This window comes from Haplochromis burtoni, unplaced genomic scaffold (genome assembly GCF_018398535.1).
Source record: "Haplochromis burtoni strain Fernald_Lab_line unplaced genomic scaffold, NCSU_Asbu1 Contig_123, whole genome shotgun sequence".
NCBI classification, from domain to species: Eukaryota; Metazoa; Chordata; class Actinopteri; order Cichliformes; family Cichlidae; genus Haplochromis; species Haplochromis burtoni.
This window is the reverse complement of record NW_024582484.1, coordinates 1,335,268-1,347,556: the sequence shown is the minus strand read 5'-3', so window position 1 is coordinate 1,347,556 and position 12,289 is coordinate 1,335,268. Positions and strand designations below refer to the sequence as shown.

The 12,289-nt window shown below is 47.1% G+C and overlaps 1 protein-coding gene across 2 annotated transcripts in view; it reads right to left on the bottom strand.

The window, feature by feature from the left end:
* Window positions 1–11,307, bottom strand: part of exoc3l2b (exocyst complex component 3-like 2b) — a 37,945-nt gene extending 26,638 nt beyond the window's left edge. Inside the window, exon 1 of one of the 2 annotated variants that reach the window (XM_042223940.1) lies at window positions 11,027–11,307. The gene's annotated coding sequence lies outside the window, so the exon portion shown is untranslated. Of the gene's footprint in view, window positions 1–3,844; window positions 4,125–11,026 lie in introns of those variants that run through there. The other variant, XM_042223939.1, reaches the window with a different exon arrangement.
* Between the last annotated feature and the right edge of the window lie 982 nt (window positions 11,308–12,289).

Sequence of the window (12,289 nt, the reverse complement as noted above, 5' to 3'; positions counted from 1 at the left end):
GGATTGTGTGAAGAGTTTTGCAAAAGTGACCTAAGTATTGAGACATGTGTCCTAGCGGCTGTAAAAAACTGTAAATCCACCATCCATGATTAATGTACTAGTCCTATCGCTCTTATTTTGAAAGCTTGGACCTTCCTGTGTTGTGCTTCTCATCTCACTCACAGCTGCTTTTCAAGCATTTTTTTTGTTCTTTTACATCTGGAAAGCAGCTTTTTATTTTGCTGCTGCACCAAACTGAGAAGGTTTCCAGGACGACAGCTGGTCAGAGCTCGAAGCTGTAATAAACGCAGAAATCTCTGATCCTCTGGACAGCTGCTGGAGGCTGAATGAAAACTCTGAGATGAATGTGAGTGTTTTGGCCAAATCTTCTGAAAGGTGGAAGATTTTGTCATGCCAGACTGAATCTGACACCTGAGACACCTGAGCCCACATCATCAGCACTTTTATCTACAGATGGCTGTTGTGCAACCTGTGTGAGAGATCTGAGTTCAGATCAGGATCAGCTCTGTCATGTTTAACAGGGTCACGGATCCACAGAAAACGACATCTAAAAGCTGGAAAACTGTAGAGAAGCTTTGAACTGGATGCTTATTCGTGTTTACTTCCTGTTTTGGTTTGACCTTCGTGTCTTCTAGAAGTCACAGTCTTAAATCTGAATCCCTGTTAATATTTGTTTCTTTTATATGTTTTTAATCAGCTCGTGGCGATAAAGCACGAATCAGCTTTTATGGCTGCGCTCCGGCGAATCAGATCGAAGCAGAAAGTCTCAAACTCTGGTTTTACTTTGGCAATCACCCCCTCCCTCCCCCCCAACATCATGTTACCCAACAGCCTGCGTGGAGCCAAATCCATCATCCTTTAACTCAGTTTCCCAGACGTTTTTCTCCGGCTCGTGTGCAGACTTGATGCTGCGGGAGCTGCGCTGATTGGACCGCTCAGGTTTAAGTTTATTAAGGTCAAAGTTGAATGAGCGCTCAGCGAAGGTGTGCCTGTGCTGCTGATGACCAATAAAACGTCCACGGGCCAGCATCTAACCCGTCAGTCTGTTTGCACATGCCTGAATTCCCATAGTTCTGGTTTATGGTCACAGCTCACTGTGTCCTCATGAGTCAACAGCTGAAGGGTTAGCGCTCAGCTGGATCAGTGGGGTGAAAGCTACGCTCTGATTGGTTGTTATGTCGTTAGACGACAGCACTTCCTCTTAAAGCACTTATTTGTTTAATTGTTACGGGTCAGGTGAAGGACGGTCAGCAGGTAACGCGGAGCTGCTTCCACGTTTGAAACTTTGTGGACTTTTTAAACCAGCTCCAACCTTAGCTAAATATCCACAATGTACCACAATGTACGTAATAACAGGTAGCAGCAGGAGTGGGTTAGCAGCTGGTTACCATTACATGGTCTGGTTATCTGGTTAACCACCAACTGCTTCAGTTCATCCAGACGAACGTCCACAGGTAACAGCAAACGCCTTTTAAAGCACACGATCAAACCTCCTGACAGCAAAACAACCAATCACAGCAACAGCCAGTTAAAAGCATGAATGTAGGCTAATGTCCTGAAACTGAACAGCTCCCAATCAGAAATAATCACCATCAAAATCCATCACAGGGTCCCTGTATCCTTCTCTCACGCCCACCTGCAGAAACACTCGCTTAACCAGCAGCCTCCTCACTGGGAGGCAACCAGCTCGAGATCCTTTGCTGGTGGAGCAAGAGTGTTGCGGTTTCCTCTGATGTTTCTCGCCCTGATCCCTCGTTACCGAGGTCCTCGAATACTGTTCCAACAGCCGGAGCTGCAGGTGACCGTTCCGCCTTGCAAGACGGACGTTAGGGTGAAAAACACTCACTGGTCTGAGCCTGAGAACCAGAACCCACCCAAGCTGACCTGACACTGAACACAACTGTCACAATGCCATCAGACGTGCTGCAGTATCAGTGGAAACAAATCTGCACATCTGCCTGCACAGAGCAGTTGAGGAGGACAGGAAGCCAGACACATAATGAATTTTCAAAATAAAAGAACCTTGTTTTCAAAGATGTGCAAAAGATGGAACACAGGTATGTGTTCCTGCGCCCTCCTCCACCTGCACTCCAGCTGTCTGAGTCACATTTAAAAGAAATACCTGGAAAGGAAGCGTCTTAAGTTCCATATCTGCCTGTTGGGTTAATGAATAATCACGTCAAACAACGGACGTTGCAATACCGACCAAATCACTGTGATTAGGCTGTTTGCCACAACTGAGCAGCTTTAATATACGCGGCGATAAACTTTATCAGACGTCCGGAGAGCTGGCGCGCTTTCAGGCTTGGTCTTCACGTTTTTCATTACTTTGTTTTACTCGACGTTTGGCTGTGAGCAAAAAACTACTCGGTTAAGATCGCAGCTTGGAGTCATCAGCAGGCTATCAGCAGTTTGGATGCCCGACAGTAGGGAGGTCAAAGGTCAAAACAGTTCCTCTGCAGGGCAGAAGGGCTCGCACAGAAACTGAAGTTCATAGATCTGTCATATCTGCTTTGTTTTTGCACATGGCTCAACAGGAAGTTAAAATGTGACAGTCAGCAGCGGGGGAGGAGCGTCCATGTTTCCATCACAGTGGACAGTTTCTTAATGCTTCATTAAAAGCCTGCAGCGTTTCAGCCTCTGAAACAACTGAGCCGAATAAAGATGAGGAGGAGGAGGAGGAGGAGGGAGGTGAAGCAACGATAAAAGAAAGGTGTGAAGGACAAATAAAGACAAAGCCTGGACTTTGATCAGTCTGCATTCTTCTGTTTGTTTGCAGCACTAATGGGAAAAAGCAGGAACGTGCTGCGTTCACTGACTTCTGAGTTTGCAGGGCTTCAGCCTGTATCCTCTGACACTGCTGGGCTCTGTCGTCATGGTGACGCCGTGTGATCACGCTGCTCTGTACCTGTCGCTGTTTGACTTCACCTTGTTTGTACTGAAAATAAACGCTGTTGCAGGTTTAAACAGAGTCCTCTGTAATCAGCACAGATGCAAATCTTTGTTCAGCAGGGTCGGTGTAACTGCTCTAAACACTAACTTCTCCACAGGCGTCACCGAGAGGGGCAACCCCTGATATGGTCATCCGTGGGCACACCTGCAGGAGAGAGTCAATAAGAAGCTGGCTTCAAAGGACCCGTGGTTGTAGTGGGAGGGGCTAAAACTAAAACAGGTGGTTTCAGACAAAGGTTAAGAAATAGAAGGATTATTCTGAACTCTGAATCATGCAAAGCTGCTCTAAAGAAATCAAAGAATTTTTAAAAACACATGTGAGGAGGAGCAGAAGCCTCAGGCCAATCAGAGAGCAGCACGAAAAAGTCCCCCAGTGAGCTGTACAACACCCACGGAGACATCAGGAGGCTCACGTGGACCTGTGATCTGCAGCAATCTTTCACCTGCACTCAGTTAATCAGTGACGTTTCCTGCCACGGTCACACCTGCTACCTCAGACTGTGGACTGCAGCTTCAGGACTCAGAGGGAGCTGTAGTGCAGCAGAAACACGTCTGACCTCAGCTGACCTCTAAAGAAGCACACTCACAAGCTGCCAGGAACCGTCAATAATGGGCCGCACGTACATTTACTGCAAATACCCACAAATCCAGTTTCAGCTAAAAGTCTTTGCTTTTCACTTTTACGGCTGCCAAGTACAAAGTGTCACTTCCTGTCTTTTCTAATATCACTGATCGATCCGAATAAATTAAATCCAATCTTCACTTTAAATTCAGTCATGTTTAGTTTCTGCTCAAAACCCCGAAAACTTTCACTTCTCTGCATCTGAAATCATTCTAACAGATAATAAACTCTCCGTGTCCGCTGCTCCATCAGCGGGTGTTCGTTACTCACAGCGCGGGGACATGGTGGCGGAGCGGCGGGTCACACTGTCACCAGGAGCCGGGCTGAGGCGTCCAGGAGCCGGACACCGGGCGAAGAGACAGCGCAGAAAAGCTCGACTCACTCTGAGGAGAAAGCTGCGGCTCTGGGACTGAAGACGCACAGAGGAGGAGGGGGTGCTGCCTTCAGGCACGGCCGGAAATTTCGCAATCGCAACGGGAGCTGCGCAGTGATAGGTCAGAGACCGCTGACGCTTTATCGCTGTGATAATATCATATATGAGGTTTGTCACACACACAAGTCTAATGAATCCATGAAAACATAATTGCTGTTGTTATGATGATGATGATGAAGATGATGATGGTCGGGTGCTGCGGGTCATAAACACTGTGCTGACGTCACAGTTGGCACACAAACCAACACTGTTCATTTAACAGCGATCAGACTCGCTGGTGACTCGGCGGCGTCTGTGCGACCATCAGCACTTTCATCCCGCTCACTGCAGGCTCAACAACAGCGTAACAAAGAGGCCAAGAATGCAGCACGGGGTGGGGGCGGGGGGTTTACGGGAACTCTGAATATTTAGTCCGAAATACTGAATAATTGTATTAAACCGGAGTTTTGAAGCACGTATGCAGCCCTGGTCCTGTTTATTATGTGACAAGATAAAACTATAAGAATTTAAACATGATCTCAGGATTGTTTTACAAAGTGGAAAAAAGCATTTAGACCTGATTTAAACAAACTGTTCACATCTGTAACTAAAGTAAATATATGGCATTACTGTATCAGAATTTCTGATTTATTAAAGTGCAAATCTCTTTAATTCAGCATTTTCTAATTATTTTAATGACTTATTGTTCAGTAGCTCGGTCTATAATAATGTAATTGTTTTGCCAAATAATAAGCAACAAAAGCTCCACGAGGTGCAGTGATTATACTCGGGACATGCAGGAAACGCTGTAAGTATAACATGGAAATACTAAATGAGGTACAAGTACATTAAACCTGAGCAAAGTACTCAGTTACATTCCTGCAGGTCCTATCCTCGCTCTCATCCTGTGGTATCACGATTCAGTGGGGGCGGTGCCACCCCCTGCCCCCCTCCTATCCGCGCCCCTGTGGCTGAGGAGAACTGTCGATACCTTTTAAATTCATGCTGGAACTTTTGTTTTTTGTCAGATGTGATGTTTTTCCCCCTGGCCCTCCGTAGATTTGTATTTTGTGTTCCTGATCTGGTGGATTTGTTGCCCCAAACACATTAATCACCGGTTTGCTCCGTGTGTGCTGCAGCGTTTCTCTCCCGTGTTTGTTTTGGGGCATTGGAGACTTTTCGCAGCAGCAGAGACAGACGGGAAGCACCGGAGAGTCCTCGGACTCAGCGCAGCGGGCTGAAATCACCTTCACCTCAGGACTGACACACAGAGCGATCCGCTCGAGGCCACTCCCCCCTCAGGTCTGCCTAAAGTCACACTCTGACTTTCACTCTCAAAGTCACGCTGCCTCCTCACAGAAAACGGTCACTTTTCATTCAGCAGCAACAAAATCACACTGTGTGTGTGCATGTGTGTGTGTGTGTGTGCATGTGTGTGTGTGTGTGTGTGTGTGCATGTGTGTGTGTGTGTGTGTGTGTGTGTGTGCGTGTGTGCATGTGTGTGTGTGTGTGTGCGCGCGCGCGCGCGCGTGTGCGTGTGTACACAGTTGCTTCAGTAAAGCACGATATGTGATCAGTTCCTGTCCTGCTGCAGATGAAAGCTGCAGATGAGACTCTCACGCGCTTGGAAAAGATGCTTTGAGGTTGTAGCTCCTGAACTCTGAAACCGCCGCCCTCAGCCAATCAGGTCACTTCTGGTTTGTTTTAAACGTTAGCTTGTCTTGATTTTTAGGCCATGATTGGCCACAGCTGAAGCATGAACGTAAGACTGTGCGTCTGCTGGAACACACTGATCTTTAATACATGTGAAGCATGTTGTGACAGTCTTATTAGTCTCATTAGTCCAACTGCTGTTTGTACTTTCTCACCTCATACTAGCAGGAAAACCTTTGACTGTTTACTCCACAAACCCCCCTTCAGGTTTTAGCTTTGTGTCTAAATCTGTGTGTCTGGTGCAGTTTTATCAGGATATTTGTTAAATAAATGACTGAGAGCAGTCTCCCCCCACGCCTCCAGTCTGACAGGGACACCACCAGCTCCACTGTGCAGCTTACAGATCAGGTCAACCTCAGCTGCTGGAACAGCACAGCGAGTATATACGTATGAGCACAGGTGGAGAGAAACACCAACACTCAGCTTTTCATGTCTAATTCAACAGCATACACACTCACTTCCTGTCTTACTCTTTCTTTGTTGGACTTTTCCTTTGTTCTTTCTGTTTTTCACTAAACCAAGAACGCGAGAGCTAAAGTTAGACCTCAAGGGAAAGTCTGAAGTCTGCAGGAAGCAAATGGAAGTCAGTGTAATGTCCTCTGAAGTGTGTGTGTGTACGTGTTTAGACATCTTTGTGAGGACCAGAAATTGACATGCTACTATACTTGTGGGGACCAAAAGTCACTTATGAGGACAAAGTGTCCGTCCCCACGAGTTTGAAGGTAATGTTTGAGGCTCAAGGTGTGGCTTAGTGTCAGGGTTACAGTTAGGTTATGGTTATGGTGAGCATGTAGGGGAAGCACTATGTCGATGAGAGGTCCCCGCTAATATATGAAAACGAGTGTGTGTGTGTGTTACATTCCTGGCTGGGAGTCATCCATCAGCTGGTAAACACCTCACAAAAGAGGTCTCACAGTACTCATTAACTGCTTTCAACACAAGTCAAAGCAAACACACACACACACGGTGACCTTGCCCTCACTCACAGATGACCTTTCACCACAGTCTCCATGATTTCCTCACTTCTGATCAACACATTCTGGATCAATCGTTCCTCTTTTTCCCCTTGTTTCATTTTCCTGAAACGACTCGCTCCAGCAAAGAAGCTCAGTTTTCCGAGGCACCTGGAACGCATCACGGGAGGAGAAAGTCCGCGTGTTTTATGAGGTGATAACGGTTTGGGTTAAACGTTGTTTCACACCCAGCTGACGTCGACAAGCCGCACAAATGTGGAATCAATAATTATAAACAGAACAAGAACGTGGCTCCAGTTTTCGGCCAAAAGCACCGGATTCATCTGACCTGGGATCAGTTTTGAAGGAGCATTGGTCCAGAGGAGATGAGGCTGTTTCTCCATCGTGGTCACATGTGGCTTCTTCTCTGCATGATGGAGCTGTAACCTCCACGCTGGTTTCTGGAAGTGTTCCTGAGCGTGTGCAGTTATCCTCCTGGATCCTTTAATGATGATGACATGTGCTGTCAATGATCAATCACAGATGTTCACAGATGTTTGAGGGTCGATGAATACCTGATTAACCTCCTTAGTGCTTCTTTTTGGTAACTCTTACGTCTCCGACCTTTAAAACTGTGTGAGTCCTTTATTTGATCAAACTGCAGCTCAGCATCAGTCCTTCTCTCTGATCTCAGATCAGCTGGCTGCTCTGTGATGACCTCCACAGCGTCGTGGAAGAATCGCAGACACGGCGAGGGGGAGGAGCTCCATCAGGGGAGTGGGAACTTAAATCTGAGCAGAGAGCGAGGATCACCCATCCCACCGTGAGGAGGAGCACGGGGTGGTCAGCACTGCTGCCACTAGAAGGTTGTGGGTTTGAATCCACTGGCTGGCTGGGTTCTCCTGTGGCTTCCTCCCACAGTCATGCGTGGGCTTGGGCTAACGGGCTGTGGGTGTGAGTGGTTGTCTGTCTCTCTGTGTTAGCCCTGAGACTCACCTGTCCCCCCCACCACCCTGAATCAGCTGCAGATAAGAACCTGGCTGAGATGGTTCATGTTTGTGTTAAATGTCATACGTGAGTGTTGATCATCTTCACTGTGGACGAATCTTTGGATGCAAGTTTCATGAGAGAAAATCCCAGAGACAAAGAGCTCGCTGACTCAAACAGATACGTCTCAGCTTGTTCCAGATCTGCGCCGGACTCTCCAAAATTTCACACCAGCGTTGTGAAACGGTCGATGTGAAGGGAAAGCTGTGCAGCCGAGTCAGCAGCTGCAGATTTAATAAAAGAGCTGGTTTCAGGTCAGTGGGGCACAAAGAGAGAAGTCCGTACAGTCAGTGTGGTTTTGTTTTTGCTGCTGCTGTTTCTTCCAGTTTCACCGGCCAAGGAGTCGAGAATCGAAACTCTTCCACAAAAATGGCAACGATTTCACAAGCCCAGTGTCAGCGTGTGCTGCTGTGACCTTCAGGTGTTTAATGCAGCTTAGATCTGAACGGTAAATCAGCCAAAACAAGTCACGTCACATCAGCATTGGGCTACTTTTAAGAACCAGACAATCAGCAGACTCGTTCACAGAGAACGTTCCAGAATAATACAGGAAACTCCGTTTGACCACCTTCAACCGGCCACTGCAATAAAGTACGTTTTTTATGCTTGATCCAGAAGGACGCATCAACCTGAATCCGAGTCACTGAAACTGCAGTTCCTCCAACGTCCACCAGAGGTCGCCCCCCAAAGCAACTCACTCCCCGCACATTCATGTGAAAAACAAAGTTTCCACAGACTCTGCAGTAGGGCTGGGTGTCGTCACTGATTCTAGAATCGATTCGATTCGATTGGATTTGAATCTGGGAAATTTTGCCTCAGACAGTCAGAAATATTATAATTCAGATCAGCACATTTACATATTTTTGTATCTATAAAAAGGAAGCTGACACTCGCGAGACTTTATCAGAGGTGTGAGCGTCACAGCGAGGCCTTTGTGTCAAAGCAGCTGAAGATAAAACAGAAAAACATGAAGGTGATTTTCCTGTTCTGGGATTTTATAAAAATATTCTGCAGTACATCAAAAACAAAAGAAACCCATTAATCAACAATGAACATCACCTCTGAAGTTACAGCGGTTTTACTAGAGACACAATGTTTTGCATTTTGCATAATTTTAAAAAGTTTACATTCGTTGAGTGTTGAACGGCAGAAATTAGGTTTTTCTTTTCGGAAGTAAGTAAAAGGAAACAAACAGCGGCCGACAGCCTGTAAACAACGACAGACTTGTGCGTAACAAGCAAGCGAATAATGCAGAAAACAGATTTTTATACCCGAAACTGTTGTTGAAGTACAGAGAGCGAGAGAGCTGTGCATGAAGTGTGATTTTTATCATGATGATGTTTATGTGAAGCGTAGTTTGGATCTTCTTTTGCTGCTGGTTCAGTCAATCTTGTTTGGAGAGAGATCAAACTAACAGCTTTAGAATCGGCGCATAAAGGACGTGAACACAAAACGTCGACCCGCCGAAACATCAGAATCAGCGAGCTGTCGGCTTTCAGCCCCGACCGTGTCCGTGCCGTCACATCTCACTGATCCTGCTCCGTCGGAGGGTCTGAGCTTTGTGTTTACGTCTCTGTGCAGAATCCGTGTTCCTGCTCTCATTTACTGTTTTACTGTTTGGTGGTTGTTGAAATTTTGTGAGGTTTAACCTCAGATTCTGGAATTTTGGGCAAAATACATTTATATTATGCCACAATCGATTTTAATCGATAAATCGATTATCAAAACTCAGCCCTACTCTGCAGTGCTGGGAAAACCTAAGCTGTTAGCTTAGATTGCACCAAATCACAACAAATCACAGTCGCCTCAAGGAAAAAGCCCAACATATGACCCCCTATGAGCAGCACTTTGGCGACAGTGGGAAGGAAAAACTCCCTTTTAACAGGAAGAAACCTCCAGCAGAACCAGGCTCAGGGAGGGGCGGGGCCATCTGCTGTGATTGGTTGGGGTGAGAGAAGGAAGACAGGATAAAGACATGCTGTGGAAGAGAGACAGAGATTAATAATAAGTAATGATTAAATGCAGAGAGGTGTATGAACACTGGCAATTGCTAGTTAGCTTAAATTCATGTCGTCACATTTTGCAGGTGAAGGAAAAAAAGTGTCACAGAGAGTGATTCTGATCATGTGGATCACATACATTGGGGGGAAGTAACAAAGTACAAATACTCTGTTACAGTACTTAAGTAGAATTTCAGGCATCTGTACTTCACTAGAGTATTTGTGTTTCTGACTGCTTCTTACTTTTACTCCCTACATTTTAAAAACACTCTCGTTACTTTAGGTGTGACGTATCTGAGTCACAGTGAGGCAGCGCTGTTCGTGTACGAATCACAAGGAGACGTCGCGTCAAAGACGTCACAGAGAGTTGACTTTGTCTCGGCCCAACACCTGAGCGACTGTTTGCGTCAGCGTGGAGCTGACCCTACAGAAGAGGAGCGAGCACAAAGGGAGCAACGTTTTGAAGTGTTTCTGTCAGCTCAACAATCCTCAGCAAACACACAAACTGTGTGCGTGCAGCTTGTCTCACAGTGTGTTGCAGCTGCTGATTTCAGGGAGAGAAAAGACTGAGAGCTACGTTCACTCAGCCAGCACAGCTCACGAAACATCTGCTCTCATCTGGCTGAATCCAGGTGTTTACAGGTCAGCTGATCACACTAAGAAGATCTGCTGCAGCTCTCAGTGGGAACGACTGTGAGGTTCTTTCCCCACACTGAGCCTTACAGCTGATTTACAAACGATGGCACTGCAGGAAGATTTTAGAGGAGGAAATGCATCTTCTCTGGAAACTGGTGCCACGGCAGAGAAGCTGGATTTCCACCTACAGTGGAACACTGAACTTGCTGTGGGTATCTGATCCACTCACAGTCAGACGTGCTCAGATCCCACTCCAGCATGCTTTTTCTTGGAAACTGTGAGTGGTGTCTGTGAATTATGAGAAAGACATTCCTGGCATCCAAGCCCAGAAGAGACGGAGCGGCAGAGGCATTTTTCAGCTTTGAGGAGAAATCGACGATGACGTTAATAAGACATGTTTGTATCTGAAAACTGAGCCTGGAGGCAGCTCTGCAGGAGCTTCTCTCACACACCACATATCTGAGACACCTCGGTCACCCTGAGGGTAAACCTTCCAAATGCAGCCCCAGTTTTAAAACCCTGTAAGTGGAGATTGCTCAGAGTCCAGGACTCTGGACCGACCTGCCGGAGCAGTTTTCCTCTGACGAAGAAGACTTTCTCGTGTGACTGTTTCATGTTTTTCCATGAAAATCAGCAGAAACACGTTTGAGAAACACATTGCAGCTTCTGAGGGTAAAGAAGCAGCTCTCACCTGTTTCTGTGCAGAGCAGCGAGTGAATCCAGGAGGTCTGCTCGGGGCTCAGGACGGGGACATCTCTGACCCGTCCTGGGACTTTCCGGACGTCCTGTGATAAGATCTGAGTTTCTCCTCAGACTCACAGAGGCCTCGTGTTCCCGCAGTTTCAGCTCCGTTTCCTGTCCCGCTTCAGGTTCCTGTCTGGTTCTCGGTTAGTTCTGCTGAGCCGGGTCCGTCGGCCTCTCGTCTGCTGGCTTCAGTCCGTCTCTGCGCTCCTCGCTGGGAGCTCTGCTCCTTGTTTCCTGTTTGTTTTATTATAACTGCACCAGGAAATGGTCATCTTTTCCTCTTCCTCCTCCCCGGAACTCCCCCGCTCATACCCAGCTACACACACACACACACACACACACACACACACACACACACACACACACACACACACACACACACACACACGCACACACACACACACACACACAGACTCACACACACAGCACACACACAGCACAACACACGCACACACACGCAGACAGACACGCAGACAGCCCGCAACACACACACACACACACACACACACACGCACACACGCACACACACACGCACACACACACACACATACTCCCCCGCTGCTCGTTTCACACTCGACTAGAGGAGCTTTGCATGAATCTTTGTTCAAAGTCACCCTTCAGCTCCTGCTGGGCCTCGTGCTGTCTGAACAACGCTGCTCTAGCTCCCCAGGTCTCAGGTGGCAGGTCAAAGTTCATGACAGCACAGATAGAAAGGACTGTACTACTATGGCTGCTTTTGAAGTGTTGCAGGAGAAAACTTCTTCTCTGTGGCAGCACAGCTGAGGTTTGCAAAGCTTCGGCCGGAGATGTCTGTCCATGAAACAGAAAACCAAACTCATCAGCACAGACACCTCACACCAAGCGTCTGCACAGGGTGAGGGTTTAGGCCCCTCACAGTCACTGAGTGGACCATCAGCTCCTCTGTACACCATCATGAGGACGTCTGTCCCACAGCTGAAGCTTGGACCAAACTGGGTCAGACCAATAACGTTGTTGTTGCTGCTGAATCTCCAGAGGGCTGCAGAGAGTCTGGAGTAAAACATATAATAAGACAAACAGGACACGCTGTGTATGACACAACTGATCACATGCTCACTGATCAATACTCTGTAAGTCACGTCTGAATCAATGTTGAAGCTGCATTCTGACATGAAGAAGAACAAAAGCATCCGGGGCTACCCAGCGGTCACTGAGGTGTAAGCACCACTGT